The following is a 14,266-nucleotide window of genomic DNA, read 5'->3' on the forward strand; positions in this document are numbered from 1 at the left end:
CCACTACCACTCCATACTGGAGTCATCTTCTTCTTGCTCAAAGAAGGTACAGTCGCTAGACACAGCTCAACTTCAACAGTGCTGATATATCTCTGTTGTGTTGTGTTACGGTTGCCCTCTGGGGCCCTCAATTCACTCACCACTGGTTACTTGTTTAATTATTTGAAAGGATAAAAAACGTAACCCTCACTCTGGCTGGATGAATCCAAGTTTTATATTAAAAAACGTGACCAAAAAAGTTAGGAGTATTTTGGTCAGCAAATCTAATCTCCATTCCAGAGTGAGGACTGAGGAGAGTGCACCTACATCGATTACGATGCTGATCCGATCAACAAAAAGACAAACTTTAGACCTGGTTTATTACTGCCCTGGCAACGTGGGACGTGGCCCATGAAAAGTCAGTGCGTCCCAGCGCATTACCCCCTCTGTTATCATAATCCATGTCAATAACAGAACAGGACTCCGTTATTTGGAGTAGCCCTAGACTAGAATCGTGAATCACAGCCCTCGATGAATTGTCCAGCAATGCATCCAAGGCTAAGATTTCGAGGTTTCAGCACAATGCTACTCCAATGGGAATAAATGATTTCTCTTCACTCAGGGAACACCGTGGCCTAGCTCCGGTGACCAAATTATCAACCTCTGAATTCGAATCCGGGTGCCATCGTTCATACCCCCCACCTTGAAATAGAGTGAAACTCTGGCAGTTGACTCTGTCTCTCTCTTGGAAGGCATCAAAATTGATGTCTGCCCCTGTAGGGTTAGAGCCCATGAAGACCTGACACATGAACCCTTAGAAGGTTCAACCGTCCTCAATCAATAGGCCTTTTTTTTAGTGTATTTATTTGGTTGGTGATGGGATGAAATAATTAAAGCCCGTTTGATTTACGGGAATAGGGGTCTGGAATCAGAACTGGAATAGACTATTCTGATGGTATTTCTTAACATGGTCATCTCATGGATGGCTCATTTTGTTCCACACCAAAGGATGAACCACGCATTCGATTTGCCATAGACGGGACTGGTCATAATATCTCGGTCCTGTCCATGATCCAAAATCTTATCATGTTTATTTCTCGTGATTGTAGTCGGTCCACTAGCTTATTCACACCCTCTTTAATATATATAATACTTCTCTACCCTACATATCTTTCTTACCTTTGGAAGTTCTCCACCGCCGCTCCTTCTCCACCTCCAAGCATTCAAGCATTCCTGAGCACAAGCTATCCTCCGCAAGGTATTATCTGCCGCTGCAAGCTCCACCACAACCAGTATGTATGCTCGCATTAGTTGCTCTGTTCTTTTGTACAGAAAAAGCTCTTTTACCTGTTCAATCTCCTGAGAATGTTATCTTTTGGTGGTCCTTTCTATTTTTTTATTTTTTTATTTTGAAGTTCTTAATCCTGTACAATCAATCTCTTGAGACTGTTTTGCTAAGAATGTTACCATTTTTTTCTGTATGAGTTTTGAACCGTTAATAACCCACAAAAAGGATATGCTTTGTGTTTTCCTCCACCGCACCACAATGTTTCCCATTCTTCCCAAGTTTGTATTTTGAAAACCAAAATACAGTTGTGATTTCCCCCAAAGTTGGTGCACTTGCAAAGAGAATTTGCTTTTTTGCATTCTGTTCAAACTCCAAAAATTGGTTTCCATGGAAAATGATATTTTCCTTGTGTTTAAAAGAGTGCCTTTTGAAATGAGTAATATCTGCTAAACTTACCTTCGGCCCAAGTACTCTATTAGCAAGTAGGGATGTAAGCAAAACCAACAAAATTAAAAGCCCAAAACCTAGCATTGATGCCTAAGGGTGTCAATTGACCGTTTTCGGATTGGTTCCCTCTAAAATCAATTTGGACGGATTGGATGGACCAACAAGATATATTGGATTGGACCAATCCGATCCAAAATATTTATTATATTGGATCGGAGCTGGTTTATCCGTAACAAATTTATATTGGATTGGATTGGATTAAGCCAATATCTGATCCATTGATATAAGATAGAATATATGTGTCAATAGACCGGGTTTGGGTTGAAATCAATCTAAATCAAAATGAATTTGAACAGATTGGATGGTTCAGACATTGAATTGGACCGGTTCAAATTGATCTAAAACATTTATTGGATTGGATTGGACCTGGTCCATTTATAATGGACTCACATTGGACTAGATCGGATTGGACCAAATCTAATCCAATTGACACCCCTATTGATGCCTGTACCCAGTTCCTTTTTATGATAACTTGCTACAGTCACAGGATACTATTTGGACTTTGTTGTGTACTTCAATAGCATAAGAGACCCCAGGAGCTCCAAACTTTGTATTATAAGTAGAGAAGTCGCCTACACCATTGGAAAAAGAAAATGATATTGACTTTGGCAAGGAGTTAATGATTTATCAACATTTTCATACTCATATCAATTAGTTTTATGGTGACAAAATGTACAAAAAAGGCTCGAATTTTCAAAAAGACTAATCTTTAGTGAATCAGAGTCTAAAGACAATACTCATAAAAGGTAATATGTTGCAACATTAAAGTTTATGAACACAACAAGTAATGGCATGCTTCATCATCTATAATTTTATTAGGCAAGAAGTGATTCATGATAAAGACATCAATCGATGGGTAGTGGAAGACATGACTAACGAGAATTTAAATGAAGCTAATGAGAGTGATTTTGATGAGGAAAATAAACAAACAGATATACAAATAACCAATAATATTAGGGATAATATAGCAAATATGATGTGGGAGCAATACCAAATTGAATAGTTTTAATTTGAATTTCAAATAATATGGTTAGCATATTGGATATGCTTGAAACATTTTGAACTTACTTGTAGTACAATAGTTCGAAAAACCAGTAGACCAATATTTTGATGCTATGCCTATCTTACAACATTAGTTTTTACTATTTCTATTTAAATACTAGTTGTAATATAAGTGATTTTTTCCACCAACTAGTGCGGGATCCAATGGATTATTAGTTTGATGCTATTCTTGTCTTGTAAATAATTTATTATTTCGTTTGCTTAAATATTGCTTTTTAATGTTTTTTGTTAATAAAATAATAATTTTTATTTTTTAATTATTTTATTACCATTTTGTTAAAATTAATATTTATTGGTTAATATTCAATTGTCGATACTTTTTCTCCAATTTATTTATCATATAAATTGTAAAAGTTAGACATTTATGATCGACTGTATAGATTACTTCATAAATTGTATATGAGATACATGGAATAAAAAACTGTGGTATGGACTGGTCCACTCCAGACCTATAAAACGCCACTGTGGGTGTGGATCATTCAATCCACACAGTCTGTCCACATTTTATAACAACTGTGGACTGTGGTGTGGTGTGAATTGATCGCTGCCACAGGGCGTGGTATGGACCAATTCACACCCACCAATTTCTCATCCATGTTACAAAGCACCCCCTCCAATTCCAATTGTTTGGTTGGGTAAAATCGGAATCCCATTCCCATTCTTATTGGAATGGACATTCTCTCATTGCCTTACCCCTTTCGTGAGGATGAAATCCTTTTCCTGCTTACGTCAATTTTCATCCCCATTCTGTCTGAACCAAACACTATAGGAAATTAGGAATGAATTATTCCAAAGGGACCCTAAAGTATTCAGATTTATGGGTAAACCAAAGGGACCCTAAATTATGAATGAATAAAAGGGATTTTATTCTCATTCTCATTACTTACTTTGACTTACTGACAAAATAGTGCGTTATCATGGAAGAATAATAATATTGACTTATGGTCTCATTTGCATTTACCTAGTTGTCGTTTCTTACATGTCGCTGTCTTCTTGAGTTGTTCTGGCTCACTATTAAGTTTTCACCCTCATAGTCATAGATACACTCTTACACGTTCGTTGGTCAAGAGAGAGAGAGAGGATGAGGTGGAAAGAGAAAATCAGAGGAAGCCGGGGTCACCACTGCCAAGCGAGGAAAGTTTTGTCCTTCCAGAAGTAGTATTAGGGATTTCATCTTGCATGGAATTTGGATGAGATCAATGCAAAGGCTGGTTTAGCTAGACTTCATAAGTTAATAGTTATGTTTTTATTTTCAAGCAGAGCAAACCAACCATATTGGTAATTAATGTAGTGTTGGCCCACTAATTAAGAAAATTATCTTTCACTGTTTAGCTGAAATAACCTATTTAAAGAAATTGAAAACATATAAATCGCAACACGGGAACTTCATCAAATTTGCTTACTTTTGATCCACCATCTCTATATATATAGTTGAACACCATCCATAATTCATAAATTTGTGAGAGAATTAGGGTTTGATTCATTGTCTATCTTGTCTTTGTTTGTAGAATGACATGTTACAATCTCTTGAAAGGGTTGGCATTAAACCAAGAAAATGGCCTTATAAAGACTCTTGAGTGGAACTAATTGAATGGTGGTGACAGCTGGTGGGTCTCACCATCCCTAGTGAAATTCAAAATTACATAAAAAAGAAAAAGAAAATAGTACTCTTTTTATACTTTGATTTCAGACAGGCAGAGCAAATTAATAACAAGTGAAATTAATGGGTTAATCTCTCTATTTCAGTCAAGTTAATGTGTCATCAGTATGACTGTATCGGCAAATAATTATATACATGGACATAGCTATGCCTAAGTTAAGTGAGCGTGCATATAGCGTGTGTATCGATAAATCAGTAATATTATCTGTGCGATCAAGTAATTAATCAAAGCGATCGTGTCTTCTGTTACTATTACTTCTCCACATTCGAAGAGATAGAGATGGATGTTTAATTTCACCACCTCTCCCCTGTTTCTGACCGATCTAAAAGAACACCGACAATGGCCCAAGTACTGATAAACCATGGAACCTTTCGTTTGTGCATACAGGAGGACAGATGATGATGATCATGACTAGTTATTGTCGTCCATTTGGCTGTAAGATTAAGACGTAAGAGAGAAACATGTTGAGCCAACAATGACAGTGACCCAAGGAACAATTCGCACCCTTCTCTCATGACTAGTCGATTCAACCGACAGGGACCTCCCACCAGTTTAGTGTCCATGAGAGCAACTTAGCATTTTTCTGGGGTTTCCGCTAGCAACCCAGCCACTTAACCAACGATTACGATTGAAGCAGACACCGACAATCAAGACAGGACGATCCCTTAGCTTCTCTACGTACTGTGACTCTGTGACTCTGAGAGAGAGAGAGAGGATAAGGCCTTTTCTGTAGTATATGTGCAGTAATAAATTAAAGTACCCACTTGCTAATAACCAAGGGAAGTTCAGAAGTAATTTAAGCATATAGATATGGTTTCCATCTTGATCACTTCCTAAGGTGGTTGGGATTATATTATTAGATTAGATATGAGAAGTACATAATATTTATATATGCAGATGCAATTTAATTTTGTTTTAGTAGTTGAGATTATTAGATGTAGGTAGAATTTGTTTGCCACGTGTACTTTTGTGGGATGGAGTATCACAAGGCATAAAGCGAAGCTTATGGGAGGAACACTACCCAAGTTCCAAATGCACTTGATGATCCCCTTCCCCGACTGCACTCATTTATTTACTGTGTTTGGATTATATCACTGTGTGTGTGAAAAAGAGAGAGGTGCGTGTGGTGTGACGATTGACAAGATGTGTTCACAACTTACAATCCATTTTTATGGAAGAGTGGAGTTGGGGGGATCATGTCCTTAATGTTTTATTTTTTTCGCTTCATGGGGGCTGGGGCTACACAACAGGGGGGCTGGGCATATCCCAGAAATCGCGCTGAGCAGGTGACATCAATCATACAACTAATGGACCTTTGTTTTTGGCTTGCAGTATAACTTACTAACTTAACCTTGCTTACCCACTCCAACTAACTTTTCTTTGTTCAGCATAATGCGCGCAAATTAATGACTTTGCTCAGAGACGCATAGAGACGATGTTTTCTATAGAATGTACCAATTTTAGCTCCTATTAGCAAACCAAATCAATGTTCTCTGGATCTTGCCAATTTGGAAGCAGACGAGTTGCATTGCATAGGTGTAGAGTTTGTTCATGCCAATCACGAAACTAGTTCAGGTCCAGTTCGATAAGGCAAAATTGGGCCTGGGAAGTGGGAATTCTTGCCCAGCCCAGCAGTGACGAGTGTCATACTCATATCATCCCCTCCCCACTTCCCACCATGTTTTCTGATGGACTGATTCATGGTCTTCATTTGCATTTGATGGTTGGAGATAAGTATCATAATTTACCGTCTGCACGTTAGCATCACACCACCCTGTACAATGACGTCTCAATTAATGGAGTTCATTGTATGACGATGCTAATCAAGAGTAATCTACCAATACCAACTGATACATCATCCCATTATATTATAATCAGTGTAGTATTAGGCGATGTTTGGTACAATTTTCATTTTTTTTTTATTTTTATCTAAGATGAAATTCTAAAATAGATAAGAATGGATAAAAATAGGCAAAATGAGAAAATATTACTATGAACCAAATACTTTGGAATGCTATTCATTCTTGTTCATTTTTATCCAATAAGAATTAAAAGAATGAGGTTCAAAGTAATGAACCAAATATTGTGTTATTCATTCTTACCCATTCTTACATGAACAAAAATTATGAAAATGAAGCCCAAAGTAGTGAACCAAACATGGCCTTAATTACTTATACAAGTGACAAAACAAAGAAGAGATTGTGACTAATTCTTCAATCTTGAGGTGGATTGTCTGAATTCCGAATGTGTGGGTTTTTGGGTTATGGTCTCAATTTCGCCAAAATTTCAGAAATTTTCGAAAACCGTGCAATTAAAAAGAGTGTCCCTTATTAGACAATCGTCTCTCCTCCTTCTCACCAGTTCCAAATCAACACAACTTGATGGAGGATGATTTGGCCCGACCTCGCAGTGCAAGGACACGTGTGTGTGACGTGGCTCGACGAACAACTCAGCCTAACAGCACAACCGTAACTCGGCGGGAGGGACCCGCCGAGTCCAACATTGGCCACTCGGCGGGTTAAGTGACTCGCCGGGGACTAGCGCCCGACCAACCTTGACTCCCACCAAGTGTGGAAGATCCTGAGTTCCTCGAACTGGCAGATCGGTTCATAGGGACAGAGGAGGAGATCAACCAGAAGGGTGAGCAGGCCCTTGAAAAAAGAAAAAGGGAACCAGAGCCCCCAGCTCCGAGTGATAGCAAGAAGAAAAAGGACTTAGCTCGGGGGGCAAAGCCAATCCAGCCTTTCCGAGCTCTGGCAACTGAAAGGGATTATATGCCCTTCAACACAAAGCAGGCCGAGATCCTCATGGCAATCAAGGACGCCCCGCTTGTGAAGTGGCCACCTCGGCTTAAGGCCGATCCCAATGTTAGGAATAAAAACTTGTATTGTAGTTTCCATAGAGATCACAGTCATAGTACCGAAAGCTGTAAGAACCTCCGCGAGGAGATAGAAGAACTTATCCATCGCGGATATCTAAGAAATTTTGTACAACACAATAATAACAATAATAAAATAGGTAGACATGAGGAGCAGGGTAAAGAAGCTTTTGAGTCCAGCAGACAAGCAGAATAGCCGTAGAGGCAACCTTCCGACGAGAGACCAGTTCGGGGAACCATCCATGTCATTGTCGGGGGATCCATTATCGCGGGCTGCACTTCGGCCGCAGCTCGGTCATCAGCCCGAGAGACCGCTAGGGAAGAGATTAACCCCCCAAAGCGGCCATGGATGGAGGAATCGATCTTTTCCACTAAGGATGATGCGTGAGAGGTCCATTACCCCCATGATGACGTGCTCGTCATAAATTTTAAGATCAACGAGTTCGAAGTCAGGCACATCCTAGTCGACTCAGGCAGCTCGGTAGATATCCTCTTCAAGGCAGCCTTCGATCAGCTTCAGCTCCAAGAAAGTGACCTGAAGCCTGCAAACACTCCACTCGTGGGTTTCAGCGGTGACCATTCTCGTCCCGGCTTTTGTAGAAGATCCAGCTCGGGTACTTCAGATCGGCGCTTCTATTGAGGAGCCCCTGCAGTCTCAACTGGTAAATTTCTTACTCAAAAATTTAGACGTTTTTGCATGGTCAGCGATAGAAATGCCCGGTATAGACCCCAGCATTATAACTCATAGGCTCAACACTGATCTTGTAGTTAGGCCCGTTAGACAGAAGAAACACAACTTAACCCCAGAGCGGTGGAGGGCAGTTGACGAGGAGGTCGGGAAACTCCTTGCAGCCAATTTTATCAGGGAGGTTCATTACCTGAGCTGGGTGGCCAACCCCATTCTAGTGAAAAAGGCCAACGGTAAATGACGCATGTGCGTCGACTACACCGACCTGAACCAAGCTTGCCCAAAGGATTGCTTCCCACTTCCCAGGATCGACCGTCTAGTGGATGCGACCTCAGGGCACGAGTTGTTGAGCTTCCTGGACGCCTATACAATCAGATCAGGATGAACCCAACTGATGAAGAGAAAACCGCTTTCATAACCGAGTTCGGCCTGTACTGTTACAAGGTCATTCTCTTTGGGTTGAAAAACGCTGGGGCCACTTTTCAAAGACTTGTAAATAAGTTGTTTGAGCCACTAGTTGGCAAAAAAGTAGAATGCTATGTAGGCGACATGGTTGTCAAAACTCAATTTTCGCATGAATTAGTGCAAGAATTACATTCAGTTTTTGAAATTCTACGTAAATTTAATATGAAGTTAAATCCAAACAAGTGTCTTCGGTGTCACTTCGGGTAAATTCCTAGGGTACATCATCAACTGGCGAGGAATTGAGACCAACCCGGACAAAATCAAAGCCATCCTAGAAATGAGACCACCCCAAAAATTAGAGGAGGTTCAGAAGCTGAACGACGGGTTAGCCGCCTGGAGTTGCTTTTTGTCCAATTCAATAGATTGTTGCCTGCCTTTCTTTAAGGCCATCAAAGGCAAAGGCTTTGAATGGACCAAAGAGTGCCAACTCGGGTTCGACGAGCTCAAAAGACATCTTGCTAGCATTCCAGTCTTAACCCGACCCGAAGTGGGTGATGTTTTAGAGCTATACCTCTCGGAAAGTGTCGAGGTGGTCAGCTCGGTACTAATAAGAGAAGTAGATCGGGTCCAATGACCCGTCTATTATATTAGTAAAGTGTTACAGGGAGCAGAGACAAGGTACCTAGAGATAGAAAAGTTAGCCTATGCACTGATTATAGCAGCCCGAAAGCTCCACCCATACTTCCAAGCTCACACCATCATTGTCCTTAACAACAAACCTTTGAGGCAAGTTTTGCTCAAGCCTGAGGTCTCGAAAAGGTTGACAAAGTGGGCCATCAAGCTCAGCGAGTACGAACTCAAGTATAAACCGCGAGCTGCTATCAAGGCCCAAGCCTTTGTAGATTTCGTTGCATAATGCACCTTTGGCTCTGATGTCTCCAGGCCGGAGGAACACGAGACCCCCAGTACGGGAGAGTTCAGAGTTCCCGGGCTGGTTGAACTCGAGCGCCGTGAAGTAGCAACTAGAGCGGCATCTCTCCTAGTTAGGCCAAGCCTGAACTGGGATGAAGAACCCTGGATCCTTCACATAGATGACTCGTCAAATCGGCAGGGCAGCGGAGTTGGGACCGTTCTGTACGGGCCAAGCAGTGTGAAACTGGAGTATGCACTACGCTTTGAGTTCACGACATCCAACAACGAAATAGAGTATGAAGCGTTGCTATCCGGGCTAGATCTGACAAAGGAAGTGAAAGCCAAGCACATCGTTGTCTGTAGTGACTCCCAGTTCGTGGTCAATCAGGTTCTGGGTGAGTACGAAGCTAGCGAGCCAACCATGGTAGCAAACTTAGCCAAAGTAAGAGGGGCTCTACTCAACTTCCGGTCACACTTCATCCAACAAATCTCGAGATCAGAGAACGCTGAGGTTGATGCCCTATCACGGTTAGCCAGCACGGGAGATAACACCATGGAGACTGTGTATATAGAAAACTTACCTTGGCCTAGCATTCTCAGGGGGGCAAAGGAGGTCGCTCCCATCGTTCAAGCAGAGTCGAGCTGGATTGACCCGCTCATGAGCTTTCTGCTACACGGGGCCCTCCCTGCAGATCGTAATGCCGCCAGGAGGGTAGAGCGCCAGGCAGCCAAATACATCATGATAGACGGACGACTGTACTGAAGATCCTACACACTCCCCTACCTGCGCTGCCTGCGACCCTCTGAAGCTGAGCTCGTCCTCCACGATACTCATGAGGGCTTGTGCGGTGGACACATGGGCGGTAGAGCCCTCGCTCAGAAAGTACTACGACAAGGGTATTACTGGCCAACGATGAAGGTAGATGCGACCGATCTTGTTAAAAAATGCGATAAGTGTCAGAGGCATGCCAACATCAACCACCGACCTGCTGCCAACCTAAAGTACCTCACTAGCCCGTGGCCATTTGCACAATGTGGGATTGACTTACTCGGACCATTCCCACCGGCTACAGGACAAAGGAGGTTCCTAGTGGTGGTAGTTGACTATTTCACAAAGTGGGTCGAAGTTGAACCTCTCGCAACAATCACAGCTCAGCATGTGCAGAACTTCTTCTAGAAGAACATAGTGTGTCATTATGGACTACCTTGGGTATTGATCTCAGACAATAGTAAGCAGTTCAGGGACATCAAATTCCAAAACTGGTGTCGAAACATGGGAATTCGGCAGAACTTCACCTCAGTGGCGCACCCTCAGGCAAATGGTTAGACGGAAGTCACGAACATAACTATTCTCCGCGAACTAAAGGCGTGAATAGACCGAGCTAAGGGACTACGGGCAGACGAGCTGCCTAGTGTATTATGGGCCTATCGTACCACAGAAAAGACCGCCACAAGAGAAACCCCCTTCAACCTCACCTATGACACCGAAGCAATCATTCTAGTCGAGATCAAAGTTCCCTTGCTGAGAGTAGAAGCGCATGATGACAGGGCGAACGAAGACGAGCTATGCACCAACCTCGACTTGCTTGAAGAAATACAGGACCTCACGTACATCAGGACCGCGGCCCACTGGCAAAGGGTAGCTCGGTACTATAACGCCAGGGTCAAAAAACGGGGAACAAAGCTCGAAACCCTGGAAGGGGAACAAGTACCTCGGGCATGGAATATTGTCAACATAAGGCAGTATTACCTATAAATAACTGAGTAGACCATGAGTCACTCTTAGGGCTTAAGGGCCAAAATGCCGAGCTAACAAAGACCTCAGCGCAATAAACTCTGAGAGCAGATCATGAGTCACTTTCGGGGTTTAAGGGCCAAAATGCCGAGCTAACAAAGACCTCAGCGCAATAAACTCCGAGAGTAGACCATGAGTCACTCTCAGGGCTTAAGGGTCAAAATGCCGAACTAACAGACCCCGGCATAATAATGTAGCCACCTATATTACCCATAAGTCACCGAACCGAGTAGACCACGAGTCGCTCCTAGAGCCTAAGGGCCAATTCGCCGAGCTAGCGACGACCTCGGCAATACGAGATCCAGTCACCCCCTCGGCAGGGGCAGACTTTAGGAGAACGGACCACGAGTCGCTCCCTCTAGCCCAAGGGCCAACATGCTAAGCTAACTAAAGACCTCGGTGCTATGCATGACTTAACCGTCTCGCCAGCATAGGCTTAGTATGCCAAGGACAAAAGGTGTCTCGGGTACAAACTCTCTGATTACATAATATGTACTCTCATTACATAATATGCGCTTTCATTACAAAAACCTCGGTACAAAGTATAAAAAAAAAAAAGAGAAAGTAAAACTGAGCTCGTAGGCCCATAATACAAGGAGTGTACAACTACTTTGGAGGCTTGTCAACTTCACTCAGAGCCTCTTCGGGGGTGTCAACCAGGTCGGTAGCACCAGCCTCCTCATCGCTGCCCTCCTCTTCGGAGTCTGGGTCGTCCATGGCCTGGCGGGCCATGTCGTCTGTGATCCTCCAGGTGGTGATGGCACTTGTGTTGAGGTCGGGATATGCATGCCTTATCAACCACCTACCAAGCTTAAACCCCCTACGGTAGGCCTACGACATCACGTCATCAAACTTGGATGATTTAACATAGTCAATGATGGCTTGGACCTTCGTCTCCTTGAGAGCTTGATCGAATATCTCGGTCTTCTCCTTAATATCAGCTTTGAGGTACTCCACCTCATGCTCCAGGGCCCCCTTGGCCTCCTTAAGTGTCTGCATCTCGAGCTGCAAAGCCTCTTGACCCACCTTGAGGCTCTCCACCTCGAGCTTTAAGGCCTCCTGGTCTACTCTGAGCCCGTTCACCTCAGCCTTCAACCTATCCCTCTCGCGGGCTAGCTCCTCCTTCTCTGACAGTAGGACTTCAATGAAGCTCTTTTGAGCTTTAGCGTCACCTTCCAACTGATGGATCTTACACTGAGCTGCCCTCATATCAGTATGAGTTGCGCGAGATGACTCCTCAGTAGCCAAAGCCTGCTTCAGATGTCTGTCAGACCGAAGAGTCAACGAGTGCATGGTGTTCACCTGGAAAAAGAGGCCGGTCAGTACCAAAGAAAAGAACGAGAGAATGGGAAAATGATGATTCTTAGAAGTGTGAACTCACCACCATAGCATGGGTTGCAGTGCGGGCCCCGAGCTGACCAGGGGTGAGATTGGCCCAGTCTGTAACCTCGGTAGGGTAGTCAGCCCCTTTACTTTTTTCAAGGCTATACTGGGGGATCAGGATGCTCTCCTCCTCCTCTTGGCTCCCCGAGCTGGACACCACCGTCTCAGTAGCATGGTGAACCGATTCTTCGGAAGCCTCAACAGCAGCCTCGACGGGATGAGGAACTTCGACAGCAGCCCCAATTGGCTCAGCAACCGGCTCTGCCACCACCTTAGGCTCCTGAGACGGTAAGTCCCCCTCCAAATCTATCACTAGAGGGGCATTAGGGTGCTCGGGCCCCGAAGAAGGAACCTGTGGGAGGTCGGACTCAGGGGTGGGGGTACTTGGGGGCTCTATACACGCCTTCTTGGCGGCTCATTTCTTCCTCTTCTTCATTAGGTGGAGGAGCCTCTGACCGGTAATCCTCTCTTCCTCCATGGGACCTGCAATAGAGTTCGGCGTCAGTAAGCTTGAAAACACAGTTGATTAAGTGGGATGCTAAGGTAAAAATAGGTCTACCCGGGCTCAAACCGGCTTGAATGAGCTTCTCTTTGGTAGTGTACTCTTTGTGATCAAGCCTGACCTGAGTCCATGAGTGGAATGTTTCCCTCATCTTTCGGTCGAGAATGATGCCGGGGTCTTGAGTAGCCACCCTCCAGCTAGTAAGAAAGGGCCACCCCGTGCTACCCCGGACTACAAAGTAGTCCCGCTTCCAGGCCGGGACCTTGCTTGGGAATTTGTGCAACAGTTTGAAACCCGAGCGAGGGGACAGATAGTAGGTTCGCCTGTGCTCGGGGAGAACGCACGAGGCACTCTTCTTTATTGACAAGAGAGAACAAATGATATCTATATCTAAGGGAAAGTTGTATTCGAAACAAAGGGAGATAGTCTCGACCAAGTTACGAATAGAGTTTGGGTGGAGCTGGTCCAGCGTGACGTTAAAGCGTCTCAATTCCTCAGGGATAAGGGGGTGAAGGGGGAGACGAAGCCCGCCGACGAGTTGCTCCCTAAAGATCACAATCTCATCCAGATCGTGCTTTCAAGGGAAGTTGCTGGTAGGGAGATTGTATGTGATTTCCTGAGGTAGGTTGAAGTGTTAGATGAGGTGCTGAAGTTTCTCCAGCATCATAGTGGATGGACCAAACTGATCTGGCACCCGACCTCGGCGGGTGGACGCCAGTCTGCCCGAGGTCACCCATACCTCATGGGAAGGTTGGGCAGCAGCGGGGTCACCCTGACTCGAGGTACCCCACCTTGGGCTCGTCTAAGAGACTACCCCCACTAGACATTGAATAAAACGAGCTGAAAAAAGAGAAAGGGAGGCTCGGGGACTCACCAAGGAAAAATGCAATCGAGCTAGAACTGGACGAGTTAGAAGACCCGAGCTGAAGACTCCAGACGCGAGCTCAAGCTAGACGAATGATACTTAGTGACGGAAGAAAATAACCAGGGTCCCCTACTATTTATAGCCGCTAGGCCCGGGCACCGACAGCCAAGATCGAAGCAATTTGACGGTTCTCAAGAAAACTGGCTGCGAGGCTCTCAAGGTGAAATCAACTTAGCGCGTTTTTGGCGTCCGTGAAGTCTAGATCACGTGATGTCCACGTGTGAGTTGTACGCGGCCCAGGTTTTATCCTTCCGAGTGAATTGAGCGTTAGACTGGTCTAG

The 14,266-nt window shown here is 44.1% G+C and overlaps 1 long non-coding RNA gene across 1 annotated transcript; it reads left to right on the forward strand.

Annotated features, from left to right (window-relative positions):
* The first annotated feature begins 741 nt into the window (after positions 1-741).
* Positions 742-5,387, forward strand: LOC148881087 (uncharacterized). Its single transcript, XR_016106841.1, has 2 exons — positions 742-1,271; positions 4,885-5,387. It is a non-coding gene; the product is annotated as an uncharacterized LOC148881087 (long non-coding RNA).
* The last annotated feature ends 8,879 nt before the right edge of the window (positions 5,388-14,266 follow it).

The sequence above is a fragment of the Nelumbo lutea genome, chromosome 1 (assembly GCF_056320005.1).
Source record: "Nelumbo lutea isolate HS-2025 chromosome 1, American lotus-T2T, whole genome shotgun sequence".
Taxonomy (NCBI): Eukaryota; Viridiplantae; Streptophyta; class Magnoliopsida; order Proteales; family Nelumbonaceae; genus Nelumbo; species Nelumbo lutea.